At 39.9% G+C, this 24,739-nt stretch overlaps 1 protein-coding gene across 3 annotated transcripts in view; it reads left to right on the top strand.

Annotated features, from left to right (window-relative positions):
* npy2rl (neuropeptide Y receptor Y2, like) overlaps positions 1-24,739 on the top strand; it is a 174,967-nt gene that overhangs the window by 20,698 nt on the left and 129,530 nt on the right. For 2 of the 3 annotated variants that reach the window (XM_078164178.1, XM_033609785.2), the window contains exons 4-5: positions 19,344-19,482; positions 19,713-19,743. The exons of the other annotated variant lie outside the window; for it this stretch is intronic. The gene's annotated coding sequence lies outside the window, so the exon portion shown is untranslated. The remainder of the gene's footprint in view (positions 1-19,343; positions 19,483-19,712; positions 19,744-24,739) is intronic. 3 annotated transcript variants of the gene reach the window in all.

Raw genomic sequence — 24,739 nt, 5'->3', positions numbered from 1 at the left:
CGTGCACTTATTTCACTGTACAGAAGTGAAACTAAAATATCCCGGATATGGCCGCTGCCATCTTGCTCTGGTGATGTCATTTGGAGCCAGAGTCTGTGCAGCAACAATGTCCACAGTAGCAAATGTCCAACCCATACACCAATGTGACCAATCGCGAGTAGTGCCAGTGAATGTGAGCCCACTGATTGGTTCAAACAGTTCACACAGTTGTCGATCATGTTGTAAAATCCCTGTTTTATAGTATTAAATAAGTAATTCAAGTTTGTTAGGTCTGTCATGATTTGGTACTGCCAATGATAATGTGAGGGCTAACATTAGCATTCACTAGCTAGCTAACTTGTTCCTCGCAACAGAGGCACATTTTAGTCAGCACTGACATTGTGGCCTAAGTTTTGTTCATGCGTGGGTGGAGATAGCAATGAAATGTTGACGATAATGCTCCACCGTCACTTTGCAATTCACCGTTTAGCGCAACACACAAGATGTATAGTGTACTACATTGAAATGAACTAACAGAAGTATGTGATTTGAGGCGTGCTCTGTGTGTCACACCATCCACCATCCCCTCAACCTCCCAATGACAAAGTCACTTCATATAATATGTCACTTTAGAAACGTTGACATAATTCACATGAAACATACAAATGAAATGTATTCGTGGTTTGCAGAAATGTACAATGCCAACATTTTCTTCTGGCCACAGTGGTGGCAACATTGACAGAAAATTGGAAAATTAATTCTGTTATCTAAAGTTTCTATTTTTTAATCATTTAAAAAAATGGAATATATATATATATATATATATACATATATATATATATATATATATATATATATATATATATACAGTACAGGCCAAAAGTTTGGACACACCTTCTCATTCAATACGTTTTCTTTATTTTCATGACTATTTACATTGTAGATTCTCACTGAAGGCATCAAAACTATGAATGAACACATGTGGAGTTATGTACTTAACAAAAAAAGGTGAAATAACTGAAAACATGTTTTATATTCTAGTTTCTTCAAAATAGCCACCCTTTGCTCTGATTACTGCTTTGCACACTCTTGGCATTCTCTCCATGAGCTTCAAGAGGTAGTCACCTGAAATGGTTTCCACTTCACAGGTGTGCCTTATCAGGGTTAATTAGTGGAATTTCTTGCTTTATCAATGGGGTTGGGACCATCAGTTGTGTTGTGCAGAAGTCAGGTTAATACACAGCCGACAGCCCTATTGGACAACTGTTAAAATTCATATTATGGCAAGAACCAATCAGCTAACTAAAGAAAAACCAGTGGCCATCATTACTTTAAGAAATGAAGGTCAGTCAGTCCGGAAAATTGCAAAAACTTTAAATGTGTCCCCAAGTGGAGTCGCAAAAACCATCAAGCGCTACAATGAAACTGGCACACATGAGGACCGACCCAGGAAAGGAAGACCAAGAGTCACCTCTGCTTCTGAGGATAAGTTCATCCGAGTCACCAGCCTCAGAAATGGCAAGTTAACAGCAGCTCAGATCAGAGACCAGATGAATGCCACACAGAGTTCTAGCAGCAGACCCATCTCTAGAACAACTGTTAAGAGGAGACTGCGCCAATCAGGCCTTCATGGTCAAATAGCTGCTAGGAAACCACTGCTAAGGAGAGGCAACAAGCAGAAGAGATTTGTTTGGGCCAAGAAACACAAGGAATGGACATTAGACCAGTGGAAATCTGTGCTTTGGTCTGATGAGTCCAAATTTGAGATCTTTGGTTCCAACCGCCGTGTCTTTGTGAGACGCAGAAAAGGTGAACGGATGGATTCCACATGCCTGGTTCCCACTGTGAAGCATGGAGGAGGAGGTGTGATGGTGTGGGGGTGTTTTGCTGGTGACACTGTTGGGGATTTATTCAAAATTGAAGGCACACTGAACCAGCATGGCTACCACAGCATCCTGCAGCGACATGCCATCCCATCCGGTTTGCGTTTAGTTGGACGATCATTTATTTTTCAACAGGACAATGACCCCAAACACACCTCCAGGCTGTGTAAGGGCTATTTGACCAAGAAGGAGAGTGATGGAGTGCTGCGGCAGATGACCTGGCCTCCACAGTCACCGGACCTGAACCCAATCCAGATGGTTTGGGGTGAGCTGGACCGCAGAGTGAAGGCAAAGGGGCCAACAAGTGCTAAACACCTCTGGGAACTCCTTCAAGACTGTTGGAAAACCATTTCAGGTGACTACCTCTTGAAGCTCATGGAGAGAATGCCAAGAGTGTGCAAAGCAGTAATCAGAGCAAAGGGTGGCTATTTTGAAGAAACTAGAATATAAAACATGTTTTCAGTTATTTCACCTTTTTTTGTTAAGTACATAACTCCACATGTGTTCATTCATAGTTTTGATGCCTTCAGTGAGAATCTACAATGTAAATAGTCATGAAAATAAAGAAAACGTATTGAATGAGAAGGTGTGTCCAAACTTTTGGCCTGTACTGTATATATATATATATATATATATATATACATACATACATATATTATATCTATGGACAGGAAGCAAAATAATATTTAAAATCACGCCTGCTTTCAGTATCTCCTGATGATGGCTGCTTACATTTGTAACTATCACCCTTAATTCAAAGGAAAAAAATATCCATATTGATCTGGAGAAATTTTTCAAGAAAATCTGTCTTAGTCAGAATGGCAACAGCTTTTTGCCAAGCTAAATGCTGATACTTGCAATTTTAATGCTAACATGCTTACGCTATGCAAGTATAATGTTCACCAAGCTCCATAAAGTTAGCTAGCCTCTGAGTTAAATAAAATGAATGAAAATTACACTCAATAATACTTACCTATATTACACTAATGTATAATTGTTTCCTGTGGAGTTCCACAGGGATCAGTCTTGGGACCCTGAAATTAAATTTTTTGTCCCAGTTTGTTTTGTTTGCAGATGACACCACTATATCCCTGTCTGGTCAAGATGAACGACACTGACTAGCATAAAGCATCACAGCATGCTTTCAAATATCTCCTGATAGTCATGGCTGCTTACATCAGTAACTGATACTGCCGCAGTGCTCTCAGAGGAAAACTGTGCATTTAAAAACTGACATTAAGAAAACGTTTTATTTTGCATTAAAAAATAAGATTCTGAATAAAGTTCTTATGTGGTATTAGCACAAAGCATGGGACACAAATATTATGTGAAATTAATAAAAATAGGCAAATTTAAAATGTATACGTGCCAACTCATTAGAAAAATCGTGTGCTCATGTAAATACTCAAACATACAGCATTTAGCTCTTTATGTTTGTATATTTACAGTCAATGAAAGCCCTGTTATCAGCTGATCACATTTACATGGACCCTCTCTCCTCCAAGCTAAAACCTCCTCCCACATACTCCGATTTTTCTTCTCTCCTTTTCCCCTCAAGCATCCTGGTCCTTTTCTTTCCCTCCGCTCTGACTTCCCCCTCTTGTTTATCTTTCACTCGATTCCTGTCCTTTTCATTCTTTCTCTCTCCTTTTCAAAACCTCCTCTGTCCTCCTAATCCAGCTCCTCTTTCCCCTCCTTTCTCGTCTTGTCTTCTTTTCCTCTTGCGTCTCCTTCCCCTTCGGGCCATCTCTTCTCTTCTCCTCCCCTCCAGCTCCTCCTGTGCTGACACACACTCATTTATCAAAGTAATCACTCTTTTGTTACTTTCAGGCTCGTTTTCATTTTCTTGCCGTCGTGGAGGAACTCAATTAATGTGTTCAAATAACCTTTTCTATTTGTGTCATCTCTCACACACACACACATCCATGCACACTGAAACACACACCAGACAAAAGGTTGTTTCTTCCCATTATTTGCTTTGTTTCTTTTCATGACTCAGTTAAATTATCAACCAGTTCCATAATGGTCGTTGAAAAGTACAAAGAAAAGATGAATAATGTTTTATTAATAATCAGTTTAAGGTTGGAACAAAAGCAACAATACCCCCGGCACAACCTGTCCATAAAATATCTAACGCCAACACAAATACACCAGATAAAGGTTGTTGCTTCTCATTCTTTGCTTTGTTTCCTTTTTTAATTGACTTTGTGATTTAATTAATAGATCATTTTCATTCTTCCTTGTTCTTTGAATGTACGACAAATAACTTTTAAAGTAGTCTGTTTGAGGTATGAAAAAGAACAACAAAAGCTCTGTTACTGTCATGTCAAATTTGCACACTAGACCAAAGGTAGTTGCTTCCCATTATTTGCTTTGTCTCTTTTTCAGCACACTCAGTGATTTAACTGTTAACCAGTTTTCCTCCTTCAATTTTTTTTTTAACACTACAAAGACAGTGTTTTAGTAATCTGCTTGAGGTATAAACTATAACTGTGGTACAAACTGCCCATAAAAAAACTAAAGCCTTTGATAATAAATAAATAAAAAATACACTCAAGAGTAGTTATCTACAGCCTACCCAATCGAAAATCAATTCAATCAATCAATCAATTTTATTTATAAAGCCCAATATCACAAATCACAATTTGCCTCACAGGGCTTTACAGCATACGACATCCCTCTGTCCTTATGACCCTCACAGCTGATCAGGAAAAACTCCCCAAAAAAACCCTTTAACGGGGAAAAAATACGGTAGAAACCTCAGGAAGAGCAACTGAGGAGGGATCCCTCTTCCAGGACGGACAGACGTGCAATAGATGTCGTACAGAACAGATCAGCATAATAAATTAACAGTAATCCATATGACACAATGAGACAGAGAGAGAGAGACAGAGAGAGAGAGAGAGACACAGAGACAGAGAGAGAGAGAAAGAGAGAGACAGAGAGAGAGACAGAGACAGAGAGAGACAGAGAGAGAGATGCAGGTAATAACAGTAGCTTACAACAACATTATTGAAAGTAATAATATTATAGTTATAGTTCTGGCTACTGTGGTACAATATGTTGAAAGTATGTATTAATATCTGGCAGTATACATGTGTGACAATAGTCATATGTGTATAATAACAGTAGAAGTATGACTAATGACTAATGATGGCAGCAGCAGCAGGAGGCATCTGGCAGAACCACGGCAGCAGCACAACCACACACGTCACGCTGTCCAGGCACCGCTGTGATATGAGTTAATCTGAGAGACAGTGGAGCACAAAGGCTCCGGAGAAGAAGCCGAGTTAGTGACATCCAGAATGGCCGAGTTAGCAAGATGCAGTAATAGGATACGAGAGAGAGAGAGAGAGAGAGAGAGAGAGAGAGAGCGAGAGAGAGAGAGAGAGAGAGAGAGAGAGAGAGAGCGAGAGAGAGAGAGAGAGAGAGAGAGAACGTGCCCGGTGTATTATAGGGGGGTCCTCCGGCAGACTAGGCCTAAGTCAGCCTAACTAGGGGCTGGTACAGGGCAAGCCTGAGCCAGCCCTAACTATAAGCTTTATCAAAGAGGAAAGTCTTAAGTCTAGTCTTAAATGTGGAGACGGTGTCTGCCTCCCGGACCGTAACAGGAAGATGATTCCACAGGAGAGGAGCCTGATAGCTGAAGGCTCTGGCTCCTGATCTACTTTTGGAGACTTTAGGGACCACGAGTAACCCTGCGTTCTCAGAGCGCAGTGTTCTGGTGGGATAATATGGCACTATGAGCTCTCTAAGATATGACGGAGCTTGACCATTTAGAGCTTTATAAGTTAACAGTAGGATTTTAAATTCAATTCTGGATTTTACAGGGAGCCAGTGCAGAGAAGCTAAAACAGGAGAAATATGATCTTGTTTCTTAGTTCCTGTTAGTACACGTGCTGCTGCATTCTGAATTAGCTGGAGAGTTTTTAAGGACTTACTAGAGCTACCTGATAATAGAGAGTTACAGTAATCCAGCCTTGAGGTAACAAAAGCGTGGACCAGTTTTTCTGCATCTTTTCGGGTCAGGATAGGCCTAATTTTCACAATATTACGCAGATGAAAAAATGCAGTCCGTGAGGTTTGTTTTAAATGAGAATTAAAAGACAAATCTTGATCAAATGTTACTCCGAGGTTTCTTACGGTAGTGCTAGAGGCCAGAGCAATGCCATCTAGAGAAACTATGTCATCAGATAAAGAGTCTCTGAGTTGTTTGGGGCCAAGAACAATAACTTCAGTTTTGTCTGAATTTAACATCAGGAAATTGGTGCACATCCAGGTTTTTATGTCTTTAAGGCAGTTATGGAGTTTAGTTAATTGATTACTTTCTTCTGGCTTCATCGATAAATACAACTGAGTATCATCCGCATAACAATGGAAATTTATAGAGTGATTTCTAATGATGTTACCTAAAGGAAGCATATATAGAGTAAATAGGATTGGTCCGAGTACAGAACCTTGCGGAACTCCAAAACAAACTTTTGTACGTAAGGATGATTCATTATGAACGTCAACAAACTGAAAACGATCAGATAAATAAGATTTAAACCAGCTTAGTGCAGAACCTTTTAGGCCAATTAAGTGATCCAGTCTCTGCAGTAGAATTTGATGGTCAATTGTGTCAAACACCGCACTAAGATCTAATAAAACAAGTACAGAGACGAGTCCTTTGTCTGAAGCAATCAGAAGGTCATTTGTAATTTTAACTAGTGCTGTCTCAGTGCTATGATGCACTCTAAATCCTGACTGAAATTCCTCAAATAAATTATTATCATGGAGAAAATCACACAGCTGGTCTGCGACTACTTTCTCAAGGATCTTTGACATAAAGGGAAGATTAGATATTGGTCTATAGTTGGCTAACACCTCTGGATCCAGGGTGGGCTTTTTTAGTAGAGGTTTAATTACAGCTACCTTAAAAGACTGTGGTACATAGCCTGTTAATAAGGATATATTGATCATATCTAATATATGAGTGTTAACTAAAGGAAAGACCTCCTTAAGTAGCCTAGTTGGGATGGGGTCTAAGAGACACGTTGATGATTTAGATGAAGAAATCACTGCTGTCAATTCTTGAAGAGAAATTGGGGAGAAGCAATCTAAATATATATTAGGTCTTACAGCTGTGTTTGAGGTTAGATAGGTACTATCTGAGGACAGGAGGTCATGAATTTTGCCTCTAATAGTTAGAATTTTGTCATTAAAAAAGCTCATAAAATCATTACTGCTAAGGGCTAAAGGAATACAAGGCTCAATAGAGCTTTGACTCTCAGTCAGCCTGGCTACAGTGCTGAAAAGAAACCTGGGGTTGTTCTTGTTTTCTTCTATTAATGCTGAGTAATAGTTTGCTCTGGCATTGCGGAGGCCCCTCTTATAAGTTTTGAGACTGTCTGCCCAGATTAAACGAGATTCTTCCAGTTTGGTCAATCGCCAATTCCTTTCAAATTTTCACGATATTTGTTTTAACTTACGGGTTTGAGAGTTATACCAAGGAGGGAACTTTCTTTGCTTTGTTAACTTCTTTTTAAGAGGAGCTACAGAGTCAAGTGTTGTTCGCAGCGAGCCTACGGCACTATCGACAAAATGATCAAAGTCGGTACAGGAAACCTCTGTTACAGAGGGACTTGGTATTGAATTTAACGACGGAGTAATCTTTTCCTTAAATTTTGTGACAGCACTATCTGATAAACATCTAGTATAGTAACTGTTGCTGAGTGGCGTGTAATCAGGTAAAAAGAAATCAAAAGTAATCAGATAATGATCTGATAGCGAGGGATTCTGTGGAAAGACTTTTAGGTTATCAATTTCAATTCCATACGTCAGAACTAGATCGAGGGTATGGTTAAAACAGTGAGTGGGTTCATGTACACCCTGACTGAAGCCAATGGAGTCTAATAATGAGATAAACGCGGTAGCCAGGGAGTCATTATCAACGTCGACATGAATGTTAAAATCGCCTACAATAATAACTTTATCTGATTTAAGAACTAAACTGGATAAAAACTCTGAGAATTCAGATACAAATTCAGAATACGGGCCAGGAGCACGGTACACTATAACAAATAAAAGTGGCTGCGAGGTTTTCCAGGTCGAATGTAAAAGACTAAGAACGAGGCTTTCAAATGAATTATAATCTAGTTTAGGTTTAGGGCTGATTAACAGACTAGAGTTAAAAATGGCTGCAACTCCCCCTCCTCGGCCGCTGCCTCGAGGAATGTGGGTATTATTATGACTGGGAGGAGTGGACTCATTTAGACTGACATATTCATCTTGACACAGCCAGGTTTCAGTGAGACTGAGTAAATCAATATGATTATCTGATATTAATTCATTTACTAACACTGCTTTAGACGATAGAGACCTGATATTTAACAGTCCGCATTTAATTCTCCTGTTTTGTCTTTCTGTCACAGAAGAGGTTTTAATTTTTATGAGGTTGTTATGCACAACTCCTCTTTGTTTAATTTTAGATTTAAATAATGTAGGTGGTCGGGGGACAGACACCGTTTGTATAAAACTATGAAAACTATGGCTGGGTAACTGAACTAGAAGCTCAGAGAGGCGTATAGGACTGTGACTCTGAGTCCTGGTCTCAACTCTGGGTTGTCAGGGATTTAAATTACTAATAAAGTTTGCCAGGTTCCTAGAAATGAGAGCAGCTCCATCCAAAGTGGGATGAATGCCGTCTCTCCTAATAAGACCAGGTTTTCCCCAGAAAGTTTGCCAATTATTAACGAAACCCACATCGTTTGCTGGACACCACCTGGACAGCCAGCGATTAAGATACGGAGTCCGACATCGTTTTTGCATATTCACACACTGAGGCAATATTGCCTATAGAGTTCCACATGGAACCTTGTCAGAGCAAAACTAAGTCTGTAGCATTTCTCTAATTTAAATGCTCATGACAGCATGCTAACATACCCACAATAAACACGCTAACGTGCTAAGGTTAAGCAAGCATAATGTTCCCTAAGCTCAAAATAAGAAAAGCTTCTGATAACAAATAATAAATGTTGCCTGAGGGTTCAGCAGGGATCAGTCTCGGGGCCCTTGTATAAAAAAAGTGACCCTATTTGTTTGTGGATGACATTCTTGTCTGGTTAAGATCAACAACACTGTGTAGCATAAAACAAACAAACAAACAAAAAGGACAGAAGGAAAATCACAACAAAATAAAAAAGAATGGAAAGACAATGGAAATTGGTTTGGAGAATTTTTTCTATAAAGTCTTTCCCCGTCTGAACAAAAGTAAGTCTACAAGGTTTGTTAGATCTAAATGCTACTGTCAACATGCTAGCATACTTCCAATTAAATTGCTAACATGCTAATGCCAAGCAAGTATAGTGTTTACTATTCTTCCTTCATGCAGTACTGCTGAGGCTAAAGGGAATTAGATTTGCAGATATTTGATCATAAGCCAAAGTATTGGACAGATTAACATTTTCACTAACATGTAACCTCTTGCAACCGTGTGGATAAGTAAAGGTGGAAGTAGCTTACATGTTTTGCTAAATTAAGTTGTTATTAATTGTAATTAATTGTTATTCTTTAATTTGCAAATTTATACAAATACTACAGCTGTCCCGACAGTCGACCAAACCTTGGTCGACAAGAAAGGTTATTAGTTGGCAAGATTTGTTTGTAGATAAAATATAGGCCTATATTAATGAAGGTTCATTAGTGTGGTTTTGTATTTCTCTGTAATGTAGCACAGTGTTTACAATGTTACTGATACTATTCTTTCTCACACCTTCAACTCAAACCACCAAAATATATCATTTCATCATTACATTCATATCAGAAACTTTTAGTAGCAGCCCTTCTAAATACTTGTGTTTGAAGTTAAACCATTTCTGTTAAATTATCATTGTATTGTAATTAAGCTCTATGAATAGCTTCAGTTTATTCTTGTTCTGCTGTTGTCAGACAAACCAAAGCAAACTCTTCCTCATTTAACTCTGTCTCCTAGAGATTAAAACTGAACTAAAAGAAAACTGAGAAAATAAGGTGTTTGTGTGACTTGCCAGGTTCATTAATTACCAACACTTCCTCGTTATATTAATAGAAAACATAATCCGCGCGGCATTATGTGTCCCTCAAATTCTATATCAACAATACTTCTAAGAGACAGGTGTGCATCATTAAATGACCCTCATCTGGCCTGAAATACAAGTTTATTACAGATTTGGTCTTCGTCTTCTTCATCAAATCCTCTTGTGCCGTTTTCCATATTCCTCCGTCATAAATAATTTATCTTTACAGGCAGGAGCGATGAAATCCATTTTGTTCCTTGAAGCAAAGATCAACGCAATTTAGAGTTTGGTCATATGGACCGAGAGACACCATCCTGCAGGCATGCACTCATCATCATACAGTACATTTAGATAAGACAGTCTGCAGTGTGCACACACAAAACAACACAAAGACGTACAGTGCACACATCAGAGCACACACCCACGCCACTTAGAGATAAATGAACGAGACAGAGTTTGATTGGGTTGAAAGGTCACATCTGACATGTGGTCAGAAAATAAAGCTGCAGGCACTGAGAGTGGACAACAGCTGCAAGATAAGACACAGCAGTAATGACTCGTGAGGAAACACTGACCGGACGCAACACGGAAACTCACACAAACCAACACTTATTCAACAGGGTCACATACAGAGCAAATCAGTTCTAGTTTTGGAAAATGATATTTTAATATAAGGGACACTGACTATGTTTTGTTCCGTGTGTTTCAGCAACACTGTGGTTAATGTGTTGTTAAGTTTAGGCACAGAATCCACTTGGTTATGTTTAGAAAAAGATCATGTTTGGGCTTCAACACCCAGGGTTTTGTGGCACTGTCCTGGCAGGAAACACAGCGATGTCTGGGTAAAAACAAAATCAACCCTATTTCTTGAAATTGTCCTGGCAGACAACTCAGCAAAGACTCCCAGCAGAAAACCTAATGCCAGAGGACGTAGGCTCAGAGCCTACAGGTGGATGCTGGGGTGGAGGTGCTGTGTGGAGCAGGAAGTGATAGCGTAGCCTTCGGATCAGCAGTGTGGCGGAAGGTCATGGTAGCAAAAGAGCACAGCCAGCTTAAGTACACCGCCGTGCTGAAAAGGATGCAGGTCAGAGAATCAACATCTGAAGCAGTTTGTGTTTGAAAGCCTGACGGTCCCTCACTGATCCGAACATTAAACTCACTCAGAGCCCGTGACTTCCGCAGCAGGCGATCCGCTCACCGCTGATTCAGCTCAACTCATGTTCGGCCGTCAACCCTTTGACATTTCCAGTCGCTAAGCAGATTATGGAGACGAATCCGTGTATTCAGAGCCTTATTTAACTGGGCTGAGTGGACTCTGAGAGATTTGCTATTTACAGCAGAAAAGGAGTTCAGTTCACTGAGACACACTTTTCCTGTTTTCAGTTGGAAGTGAAGGAAGAGGACTCTCAAAGCAGTATGTACTGAAACCATCAGTCAGTGAAGTGGTGAAGAGTTTTGACAATTTATTAAACAAATAAATGATCATGTTCTAATTTAAGCTTCACAAATGTGAGCATTTCCTGTTTTGCATCATTGTGAAATAAAAATACTTGGGTTTTGGACTGACCTCTTTTCGTGTTAGACGTTGTCAGGATTTCGGGACTTTTTAAAATCTCAGATAGATTTGGAAACTAATCATCTGTGCATCCCTAATTACAGTAGTGTCAGAAGCTCAAAAGAAATAGACCTTCTTGGACCAATGCAGTACTTTACGTTTATACGTTACGATGCAACAGATGCATTGAATTTTTATCTTTCAATAATAATGTGGTTAACTTGTGGTTAGGTTGGGCCACAAAAATCACTTTGTACAGGTCAGAAAAAGGTCATGTTTTGGCTCATGACAAACAAGTTCTGGTGGCAGAGTCCCTGCTGGAAAAGCAGCAATTTCTTGGTTAAAAACAATCACTTTTCATGGAACTATCCCCTGTGGGAAAACAAAAACAGGCTGCTAAAAAACATGTAAATTTGGTGCCTAAAAGCTGCTGGAAAAACAGCAATAGGTTGCTAAAATCATGTAAATTTGGTGCCTAAAAGCTGCTGGAAAAACACCTATGTTTTGTGCTGAGGAAGTTGCTGCATTTTATTGGTTAACTTGACGTAATCACAGATTCTTGAGCTAAAAAGTTTTTGTCTTCGTGCTGAAGCTGCCCAGCCTCAACCTGTCACCCTGAGTTTTCCAGGAGCTGCAGACTGATGACAGGAAACAATCCCAAAGATCAAACTGTAAATGTCAAGCTTTGCTGTCGGTCCTGCTGAAAGTCAGGAGTCATTTTAGGTAAATGACCAAATCTTGACAGAGTCTCTAAACAACTCCTGCGTCTCTCATCGTCACCGTCGCATCACATCCATCATTATAACACGCATTAATTTTATTTATTATTTTTCAATATTTGATTTTTTTTTTTACCATCTTAAACTGTGTCACATTTATCTGAAGCACATCTGACGTGTGTATGTGAATCTAAACATATTTCATACTGCGTCCACTGCGGATACATTTCTACTTCTGTCTCTAATCTGTGTCTTCAGGGTGGACTCACTGAGCACGCTCAGTCAGCATTGCTCTACTTTACACTCACACTGCACAGTGTCTCTCGTGTGTGTGTGTGTGTGTGTGTGTGTGTGTGTACAGTGAAGAGAGATCTTGTGTCTTTGTGTGAAGGTCTGTATTAGTGTGTGTTTGGGAGATTATGTCATTGTGTGTGTGAGGGTGTGTTCTTGTATTTCTATCTTTGTGAGGACCACTTTGAAGTGCAGACCTTGAGACTGAGGACATTTTTGGAATACAAAGACATTTCTTTCAAAATGATAGCGTTTTTACAAAGTGATGGCATTTTGGAAAATGACATTTTTTTGCAAAGTGGGGACATTATTCAAATCTGGGATATTTTGGGGGGGATATATTTACCAAACTGGTAACATTTTTTGAGGCTGGAAACAATGAGGACAAAATGAGGACATTTATATAAAGCGAGGACATTTTTTATATAAAACTAAGGGTACTTTTTGAAGAAGGGAATATGTTTTAAAACTCCTAACATTTTTGGAATCTGGAAACAGAGAGATAATTTATAGACATTTAAGTGAGGGCATTTATATAAAGTGAGGGCATTTATATGAAGTAAGGGCATTTATATAAAGTAAGGGCATTTATATAAAGTGAGGACATTTATATGAAGTGGGGACATTTATATAAAGTGAGGACATTTATATAAAGTGAGGGCATTTATATGAAGTGAGGACATTTATATAAAGTGAGGACATTTATATGAAGTGGGGACATTTATATAAAGTGAGGACATTTATATAAAGTGGGGACATTTATATGAAGTGGGGACATTTATATAAAGTGAGGACATTTATATGAAGTGAGGACATTTATATAAAGTGGGGACATTTATATAAAGTGAGGACATTTATATAAAGTGGGGACATTTATATGAAGTGAGTACATTTATATAAAGTGAGGACATTTATATGAAGTGGGGACATTTATATAAAGTGAGGACATTTATATAAAGTGAGGGCATTTATATGAAGTGGGGACATTTATATAAAGTGAGGGCATTTATATGAAGTGGGGACATTTATATAAAGTGGGGACATTTACATAAAGTGAGGTCATTTATATGAAGTGAGGATATTTATATAAAGTGAGGGCATTTATATAAAGTGAGGGCATTTATATGAAGTGGGGACATTTATATAAAGTGAGGGCATTTATATGAAGTGGGGACATTTATATAAAGTGAGGGCATTTATATGAAGTGGGGACATTTATATAAAGTGGGGACATTTACATAAAGTGAGGGCATTTATATGAAGTGAGGATATTTATATAAAGTGAGGGCATTTATATGAAGTGAGGACATTTATATAAAGTGAGGACATTTATATGAAGTAAGGGCATTTATATAAAGTAAGGGCATTTATATAAAGTGAGGACATTTATATGAAGTGGGGACATTTATATAAAGTGAGGACATTTATATAAAGTGAGGGCATTTATATGAAGTGAGGACATTTATATAAAGTGAGGACATTTATATGAAGTGGGGACATTTATATGAAGTGAGGACATTTATATAAAGTGAGGACATTTATATGAAGTGGGGACATTTATATAAAGTGAGGACATTTATATAAAGTGGGGACATTTATATAAAGTGGGGACATTTATATGAAGTGAGTACATTTATATAAAGTGAGGACATTTATATGAAGTGGGGACATTTATATAAAGTGAGGACATTTATATAAAGTGAGGGCATTTATATGAAGTGGGGACATTTATATAAAGTGAGGGCATTTATATGAAGTGGGGACATTTATATAAAGTGGGGACATTTACATAAAGTGAGGGCATTTATATGAAGTGAGGATATTTATATAAAGTGAGGGCATTTATATAAAGTGAGGACATTTATATAAAGTGAGGGCATTTATATGAAGTGAGGACATTTATATGAAGTGAGGGCATTTATATGAAGTGAGGACATTCATATGAAGTGAGGACATTTATATGAAGTGGGGACATTTATATAAAGTGAGGACATTTATATGAAGTGAGGACATTTATATAAAGTGAGGACATTTATATAAAGTGAGGACATTCATATGAAGTGAGGACATTTATATGAAGTGGGGACATTTATATAAAGTGAGGACATTTATATAAAGTGAGGACATTCATATGAAGTGGGGACATTTATATAAAGTGAGGACATTTACAGTACAGGCCAAAAGTTTGGACACACCTTCTCATTCAATGCGTTTTCTTTATTTTCATGACTATTTACATTGTAGATTCTCACTGAAGGCATCAAAACTATGAATGAACACATGTGGAGTTATGTACTTAACAAAAAAAGGTGAAATAACTGAAAACATGTTTTATATTCTAGTTTCTTCAAAATAGCCACCCTTTGCTCTGATTACTGCTTTGCACACTCTTGGCATTCTCTCCATGAGCTTCAAGAGGTAGTCACCTGAAATGGTTTTCCAACAGTCTTGAAGGAGTTCCCAGAGGTGTTTAGCACTTGTTGGCCCCTTTGCCTTCACTCTGCGGTCCAGCTCACCCCAAACCATCTGGATTGGGTTCAGGTCCGGTGACTGTGGAGGCCAGGTCATCTGCCGCAGCACTCCATCACTCTCCTTCTTGGTCAAATAGCCCTTACACAGCCTGGAGGTGTGTTTGGGGTCATTGTCCTGTTGAAAAATAAATGATCGTCCAACTAAACGCAAACCGGATGGGATGGCATGTCGCTGCAGGATGCTGTGGTAGCCATGCTGGTTCAGTGTGCCTTCAATTTTGAATAAATCCCCAACAGTGTCACCAGCAAAACACCCCCACACCATCACACCTCCTCCTACATGCTTCACAGTGGGAACCAGGCATGTGGAATCCATCCGTTCACCTTTTCTGCATCTCACAAAGACACGGCGGTTGGAACCAAAGATCTCAAATTTGGACTCATCAGACCAAAGCACAGATTTCCACTGGTCTAATGTCCATTCCTTGTGTTTCTTGGCCCAAACAAATCTCTTCTGCTTGTTGCCTCTCCTTAGCAGTGGTTTCCTAGCAGCTATTTGACCATGAAGGCCTGATTGGCGCAGTCTCCTCTTAACAGTTGTTCTAGAGATGGGTCTGCTGCTAGAACTCTGTGTGGCATTCATCTGGTCTCTGATCTGAGCTGCTGTTAACTTGCCATTTCTGAGGCTGGTGACTCGGATGAACTTATCCTCAGAAGCAGAGGTGACTCTTGGTCTTCCTTTCCTGGGTCGGTCCTCATGTGTGCCAGTTTGGTTGTAGCGCTTGATGGTTTTTGCGACTCCACTTGGGGACACATTTAAAGTTTTTGCAATTTTCCGGACTGACTGACCTTCATTTCTTAAAGTAATGATGGCCACTGGTTTTTCTTTAGTTAGCTGATTGGTTCTTGCCATAATATGAATTTTAACAGTTGTCCAATAGGGCTGTCGGCTGTGTATTAACCTGACTTCTGCACAACACAACTGATGGTCCCAACCCCATTGATAAAGCAAGAAATTCCACTAATTAACCCTGATAAGGCACACCTGTGAAGTGGAAACCATTTCAGGTGACTACCTCTTGAAGCTCATGGAGAGAATGCCAAGAGTGTGCAAAGCAGTAATCAGAGCAAAGGGTGGCTATTTTGAAGAAACTAGAATATAAAACATGTTTTCAGTTATTTCACCTTTTTTTGTTAAGTACATAACTCCACATGTGTTCATTCATAGTTTTGATGCCTTCAGTGAGAATCTACAATGTAAATAGTCATGAAAATAAAGAAAACGCATTGAATGAGAAGGTGTGTCCAAACTTTTGGCCTGTACTGTATATGAAGTGGGGACATTTATATAAAGTGGGGACATTTATATGAAGTGAGGGCATTTATGTGAAGTGAGGACATTTATATGAAGTGGGGACATTTATATGAAGTGAGGACATTTATATGAAGTGAGGACATTTATATAAAGTGAGGACATTTATATATAGTGAGGACATTTATGTGAAGTGAGGACATTTATATGAAGTGAGGACATTTATATGAAGTGAGGACATTTATATGAAGTGGGGACATTTATATGAAGTGAGGACATTTATATAAAGTGAGGACATTTATATAAAGTGAGGACATTTATATATAGTAAGGACATTTATATAAAGTGAGGACATTCATATAAAGCAAGGACATTTCTATAAAGTGAGGACATTTATATATAGTAAGGACATTTATATAAAGTGAGGACATTTATATATAGTAAGGACATTTATATAAAGTGAGGACATTTATATAAAGTAAGGACATTCTTAATGTTTGGCATGGTGTGTTTTGTGTGTTATCAATGTTACAAAGCCAGAGAGATTGACTGTGTCTGCCAAACACCATTAGAGGCTGTTTAGACCAGAGCTGATTGTACATATCTGTGCGACTGTGTGTGTGTGTGTGTGTGTGTGTGTGTGTGTGTGGGGGGGGGGGTGAGTGCTTGTAGCTGTATGTTTGCCTCCCTTATCTCTCCATTTAAGCTGCCAACAACAAAAAGCTCTGATAACAGCACGTATTGAGGAGTGATAGCGTGAAGGAGAGGAGGAAAAGGAGCAACACATCTGGGTAGAAGCTGAGGAAATAAATGGAGGTAATAGAGGAGGTGCAGTAACACTTGTCTGATTTCTATCTAATTCTGCTTTTTTTTCACTTTGCACATCACCAATGTCGCGCACGAGGAAAGAATGGAAATAGCAAAATTCAATAAAAACACCCTCAAATGGTCCCAAACCAATTTTCATGCTTGTTAGATCTGAAACAGATTAGATTTTAATGGAAATGGGCGGAAAAAAGAAAGAAGGAGATGAACTGCAGACAACACTGTGTTGGTTTAATACCTGCACTGATTTCAGAGTGGCCTGAAATCCACCACGTGATCTTATCCTGGGCTGTTCCTCACATGTATGAGGGCACAGCCTGTAATGGCAGCTCGGCTATTAGCTACTGTACTTTTTTTTTTCCATTACCCGAGTTTGAAACATGGAAAATGTCCATTAGATTAAGAAAAGCATGTACATGACATTCACTGAGGCATTTTGAAAGCCCATCTGATGAATATTTCACCTCACATTTGGAACTGAACAGCGATAGGTCTGATGGTGAAAAGGAAATAACACTGGTGAAAATGCAGAATATGAAATTACCAACAGCAAGACTGAATATATCTGCAGGGAGATAAGGGAAGAAGGGAGGATGAAGAGGTAAAGGTGGTCGACAAGGAGGGCCGAAAAACTAATAACACACAGATAACAGTCTTGTTTTCATTTTAGCTCCAAAATGCAGAACGAGTCACCTCAACAAACACAGGAGGAAAAGTGAAAGACCCAAAAGCAGAAACTCAGTGTTGACCAGACATCACTGAGTAACGGAGGATACAAGAGGCTGAGCACTGGACCGACTGAGAGCAGTCCATGTAGAGGATGACACAAAATATGTAGGGCTTTAAAAATATGGATCTTATTACCCCTCCAAGAATCGCCACCTTATCGTGGTGGAGGGGTTTGTGCGCCTCTGTGATCCTGGGAGCTGTGTTGTCGGGGGCAATAGCTCCTGGTAGGGTTTCCCAAGGCAAAGTGGTCCCAGGTGAGGGGCCAGACTAAGAGCGATTCATCCTGAAAATAAACTCAAATGAATGTTGAACAGGAGTTATTAAAACAATCACTCTAGAACCAACCTGTACTGTCTCCTAAAAGTTCTCCCCAAACTACCAACTTACGACAAGAATAAAATCCGTCTCTGGTGTCAAAGTCCTGCACTTTTTTTCTTAAACCCTGTAATATATGTGGAACAAATTAATAAATAATCATCTCATACTATTGGACCAATCAGCCTAATGATTTGTGTGCACATGTATAAGTGTATGCTCAAGGACCTCTTGTGGTTGCGATGTTTCACAATTGTTGAAAAACCTGTTTTATTGATTGTTTTACACCAGTAAAGACAAAGTGAGGACATTTTCATACACTTAGTTTTTACATTCTAGTTTGGGGACGCTGTTTTGAAAATGTGGAGATTTTAAAAACCCATAACATTTTTGGAATCTGGGAACGGTGAGGACTTTTTTTTAAAGTGCGCACATTTGCACAAAGTGAGGACATTTTTGCAAATTGAAGACAATTTCAACCAGTTTTTTAAACTGGGGACACTCTTTTGAAAATGGTGAATTTTTTTTACAACCTGTAACATTTCTGGAATGTGGGAATAGTGAGGACAAAGTGTGGACATTTTTTTAGGTGTGGACATTATCACGAAGTGAGGACATTTTTATGTTACATTTTGTCACTGGTGTGTTGGTGGGAATGTGAGCTGCTGTCCTGCTCCTGCTGTGGATTGCTAGTTACGCAAAATAAATGCAATATTTCTAAAGTTTTGACAAAGTACAAATGCGACTTGCAGGTGTTTCCATTAAAAGGTGTTTTACGTATGAGCCGTGATTCTCGTAAAATCTTGTCCCGTGAGACTTCACTTTGTTTGCGGAAGTAAGATGGACGTTCCAAATCTCTTGCAAGCTGGAACAATCATCTCGGTTGCCACTGCTGCTGTTGCAGTAGTCTACAACCGAAGATGAAGAGAGCGAGTAGTATTCCAAAGGCAAAGTGTGTGGCAGCGACCACGGATAAAGGATTTCTGGGAGAGGATCGCGAACGAGGAATTCACCAATGTCACGTCTGGTGACATATATTGCGAATAAAGTGTTTCCATTACACTTCTGTGATATACTTCTATATTGACACGTCTGAAAAACCACCTCATGAGAGCGTAAAATCTTTTTCCCGATATTTGAGATTTTTTTTTCGAAATGTAGGTGTTTCCATTACCAGTTTTTTATTGCGATATTTAGGTTTTGCACATTTCTGTTGTACACTGTTCAGAGGTGACTGCAGAGCAGCGACCATGCAGCCATCTTATTGGGGTCGATATGTGTCAACATATAAATCATTCCACAACCAGAAACCATGGATCACCAGAACCATCTGGAAACATGGACGATTAAACAGCAGCAGCAACGATGTAAGTAGACGCAAAAAAAGGACTAAATTACAGTAAGCAAGTTAAAGAAGCTGATGTGATCACATTTCACTGCAGTTGTACCTTCTATGATTCCATGTGACAAATAAGTGACTGATTTATTGATAAGAGTTTTAAGGCAGAAGTGTTTAATAATTTCAACAATCAGCTGAGCTGCTGGATCAAGATTCGCACAAACAACTAACTACTCTCTCCTTTCTTCACATTTGCAGCAACAAGCTGAAAACACAGCACACACTGAATGTAAGTCCAGTATTCTTTCTTTTAGCTCCTTATTTGGTCTCCACTGTCTCTTGAGGGAAGTATCTGACTCTTTGCTAAATGCTCCGCTGTGTTCACCAGCTGGTCTCTGACTGTGTCTTTGTGCTGTGTGCTGCTGACCAGGTAGATTACGGTCCCTTTTACATCTTGTTTAATGAGAACAGCTGAGTGTGAAGCAGACTTCAAATTTGCCGTAATTAAAAGAACTTTCAAAAAGATCCCCGTAAGAATTACATTTTTTAAAATATTAAGAATTATCATTTAATTAATTACATGCTTTTCACACTGTGCAGGACACAAAGAGGAGCATGCATAGGAGGTATCTGCTAGCAGCTAATTAATTAGCCAGCCACATTTTTATTCCAAGATTAGCCAACAGCAAACTTGCCAAGAGTTTGGCTTCGAACAAAAAAAATGAAAGAATAAAAAACTGTGTGGCGTTTCTTTTCACTGCTTATTAAAAGGTACAAAGAACAACAAAAAGTCTTTGTGCTGCTGTTGCTTTGATGTCAGAGCAGTTTACCTGCAGCATGTTACAGGTCTGTTAATTAGCTTCCAGGCTAACACTAGTGTCAGGAAGGAGAAGAGAGGAGGCATGAAACTGGGAATAAGAGAGGCGATGAAGGCGGAAACATGAATTAATGAAGAGAGGGAGCAGGAGGGATAGATAGTGAGTGCCGTGATGGAAAAAAAATATTGGCAGTCATGAAAACAGACGAGCACTGTGAGAGACAAAAAGACGACTAATCCCTGTCATGTTTAGTCCCCTCTTCGATTTTAAGCTCTGACCTGAGGGATTGCACATATATATATTATTGTTGCAAATATAGAACAGCTCATGTAACACCAGGAACATTAATGTTCCCTGACATGTTAAAACATTGCAGAAAAGACTGTCATGGTCGTGTGTACAAAACAAAATGAGCAAAGTGTCCATAAACACTCGCCCAGGTTCATCTTCAACGAAGAATATGGAGACTTAAATCTTCGTTTCTTTGTGTCATCTCAATCCAGCAGATACGTTTTCTGTGCGTTCAACCTGTTCTCATTCCCAGGATCTCATAGCCACCACGGGGCGCCCTTTAGCGTCTGTATGGGACGCACAGTAGAAACACATTGTAACACGTGGTTGATGTAATGAAACAGTCGTAGTTAGGTTAGGCAACAAAAGTACTCGGTTAGACATTCTGGATTTAAATGAATATGCTTGTTACGCAACATAATAAAGTAAAGTGGGATTTAAGTTTCTGTGTTGAATCAGCGCCGTATCTACAGCATAGGCTCTGTCAACACGTTCCAATCCCAGGTCGTCATATATCACCACTTTGTCAGTGGATATTCGTGTCTAGATATAACGCACTAGGTGTCCCTCAGCGCCTGCTGTGTACGTTCTGCTGTTTACATCATGGTTTGGGTCACCACCCCAATCTGCCTTCTTACAAGCACTTCAGACTTCGATCAGTTCATTGGTCACGTGATTGCAGCCTCTCAAAACCCATGGGTCATGTATGAATTTGGGTGCATTGCTTTTTGTAAGAGAATGTATGAAGAGTTATGAGAACAGCCTGGTTTCAGTGGTGAAGGAGGTCTGCAGGAATTATTGATAATCTGCGAGACAGTGAATTTTTCTGCAGGATTTCTTACTGACAATTCAGTAGTTAAATCTACACTAATGGACCCACGGCGCCTTTTTCAAAGCTGCTTTCATCTGTAAAGAGATAGGTCTTTCAGCACATTTCCTTTCGTTACACCAACATATGTGCAGCAGGGATGCCGTTTCGCCTCATCTTCCGTTAGGAACACACACACAGTTACTCGCCTCCAGGCCGTTCTGTCTTCTTTACTTTATATGACCTCAAACACACAAACCTGCCTCTTAGAGTCTACACTGTACTGGGGTTTAATGCACACTAACCTCTTTATATGCACATACAGTGAGAGTGATTTGAGATAATCTGTATGGTGCAGATAAGTAAATGTGGGTCAGGAAACATTCCAGAGGCACGTTGGATTTGCGCTTCCCTCCGAGGAGGAGATGCCTCTTTAAACTGCATTTATCTGCTCTGCAGGGTCCGGAGATTTAAACAGGAGCACACCTCACTCCCCTGTGGGCTTCCTGCACGCTCAAATAGACTCTTTTTAAAAAGATATTCTACATTGTATAAGCTCCACGCTCTGCCTATTACACATGCCGACTGTTGAACAAAGCTATAGGTTCTTTCTTGTTGTGAATCTGAGCTTCTTCCCTGAGGGATTCACCGAAGAGCGAATCTAACATGATAAGAACTTCTATCCCCTGTGCTATTAGCTCTCAAGCAGGACAAATCCAAACCCAAACACGTTTACAGGGTTATAAAACAGTTTATTATTGCCCTGGACGACAGCCTGAACACACTGTGGATGGCTGGTGGAGTAGCTTTAGTCGTGGTCAGACTCAGCCTGGTATCTGGTGCTGATCCTTGACTGTGTTACAAACATCAGGCCAGAACTTCAACACATCCGAGAGGTAATATGAGATTCAGAGTTTAACCAGTCAGTTATTAATTTATTTTGAGGACTGCCTGTTGTCCCGATGGCTCATAATTCTTAAGCCCCAATAGTCTAGAAAACGTCCCAGTGGACTGAAAGCCGTTCGTCCCACAGCCCGATGTCCTGAAAACAAGCACGTATTTCTTCAAAGGTCTATTTTCATGAAAAAAGGCAACACACTCTACCAAACCATCATCATCCTCACTGTGACCTCGTCACATGTCCACGTTTGGTCATGGACTTTCCACGTCCACATATGACGTCCAAGGTACCCTGGGTGTGTTGGTTGTTGACATTCTGTCAACTGAAGTGTCAACTTCAGCCTGTTACATGCATTGTGTGTTTTCAAAATACACTTCTGTTTTCACAGGAACTGTACAGTTTGCATACAGTCTCTTTCAAAATAAAAGCACTATGTCGGTACAGCACCGCCAACTGATGTATTTTTCCTTCAACACACACATGTGGTTGGGTTTAGGAAAAACAACAACAGGGTTTGGCTTTACAATCTTACAGGAGGTGAATACTGGCCTCCCAGGATAAAGTTGGTGGTTGTTGGACGATCCACCCGCTCTACTCAAACTTCCGCTGCCTTTCATCGTTGTTCCCTTACGCTGCTGGACACCATTAAACAACAATGGCCAAAAGGATGGCTTATTTGTCAGTGTCTGACCACGGACATCACTGACCAGTTGGTGGTATTCGACAACTGAATTATACAGTGATGTCATCGGATCTGTGGCAAAGGCATGACTAGGACCCTACAATACCAGAGTGGCGACACACACATTGGTCAGGCGCAAAGTTGGTCATGTGCCCTCTAGTGGCAGGATAGCGCGTTGCATATCCAACCAACAACTGACTGAACTTCAGTATTGCTGCATTACTGCCGACCAGGAACTCTTGTGCATTTCCAAAGTCAAGCAAACCTAAAAGTATAATCTACCATAATAGGAGCATCAGTGACCCGTTTACAGTTGTCTACCATAATGGTACTCTCTACATTTTGAAATAAACAAATTATAAGCATGACTTAATATGACCAAGACACCTAAAAGTAAAAACAAGGCCGTTTTCATCAACTTAGAAGCAAGTTCACGTCAGACATACTGTAAGTGAATGGGTTTTCTGATCGGAAAGGCAATGCCCTCATGCCCCACTAGAGGGTGCGTGAGGCTCAACTTCAGCATACCACAGGAGTCAATGGAAGTGTCGTCACTCTGGTATTGTTGGGTCCTAGGCATGACCTGCCCTCCTCGCCCTTTGATTGGCTAGTATCCGTTGCCTTTGTTAGTTGGGTTGGTTAGGTTTAGGCATGAGGACTGAGGTTAGTCGGGGTGAGGGTAAGAGTATAAGGGTAAGCCAGAGTTGGGTGGGTCATAGTCAAACAGTCAGATGACTAATTATGTGCCTCTGTTTTGAGAGTGTGTAGCTTTGGAGCATTGTGTGTTTGTTTTCAGGATCAACGTCCAACATTATTGGCATACTGGGGCTTTCGAATTGTGAGCCATCTGAACAGTGACATGGCACCTCATTATTTTACTGTGGGTCCAAACTCCAACCTATTTGATGCATTGTACATCAACCCAGTCGCCAGAATGAATATTGGCGTTGTATTTTTCTGCAAACTGAGAACGTGTCACATTTGTATGTGGATACGTTGAAAATTAACTTTTGTTTATGTGTGAACAGGGCTGTGGTGACTGTAGGTAGGGTTAGGTTCTAGTCAGGAAAAGATCATGTTTTGGCTTAAAGTACCCAGTTTTGGTGCAACAGTCCCGGCAGAAAATGCAGCAATTACTTGGTACAAAAGCAACCAGTTTCCATGGCAATGTTCTTGCAGAAAAAGCAGCAATGTCTCAGTGAAGACAGAACTGCTTTTTATGGCGCTATCGTGGCAGGAAACTCAGCGATGGCTCAGTAAAAAAAACAACCACATTTAGTGGCACTATCCCGGCTGGTAGTGCAGGGATGTTCCTGTAAATGACAACTGCACTTAAGGCACTATCCTGGCAGAAAACACTGCAGTGTCTCAGTGAACAACTACCACTTTTTGTGCTCTGTTCTAGCAGCGATGGCTTTCAGTGGCTGGTAACAAAGCAATGTCTTGGTAAATAACAACCACATGTCACGGCGCTGTCATGGCAGGAAACTCAGCCATGGCTCTGTAAAAGAAGGAAATGCCTATATTGGCCCTATCCCAGCTGGTAACACAGCGATGTCAAGGTAAATGACAACTGCTCTCATGGCACTACCTCGGCACTGTCCTATCCCCAGTGGGAACATTGAAATGCTAAAAACCACCAATGTTTGTTGCCTAAAACGTTGCTGGAAACAGCAATAACTCACTGAAAAACTACTGGTTTTGTTGTTCTTTGGTCTTGAACACTGGTCTGCAGCTTTGCAGATATCTGGCCAGGGATTTTTTCTGACAATCATTGTTACACGA

Source organism: Epinephelus lanceolatus, chromosome 22 (genome assembly GCF_041903045.1).
Source record: "Epinephelus lanceolatus isolate andai-2023 chromosome 22, ASM4190304v1, whole genome shotgun sequence".
Classification (NCBI taxonomy): domain Eukaryota; kingdom Metazoa; phylum Chordata; class Actinopteri; order Perciformes; family Serranidae; genus Epinephelus; species Epinephelus lanceolatus.
This window is presented reverse-complemented; position numbering and strand designations above follow the sequence as displayed.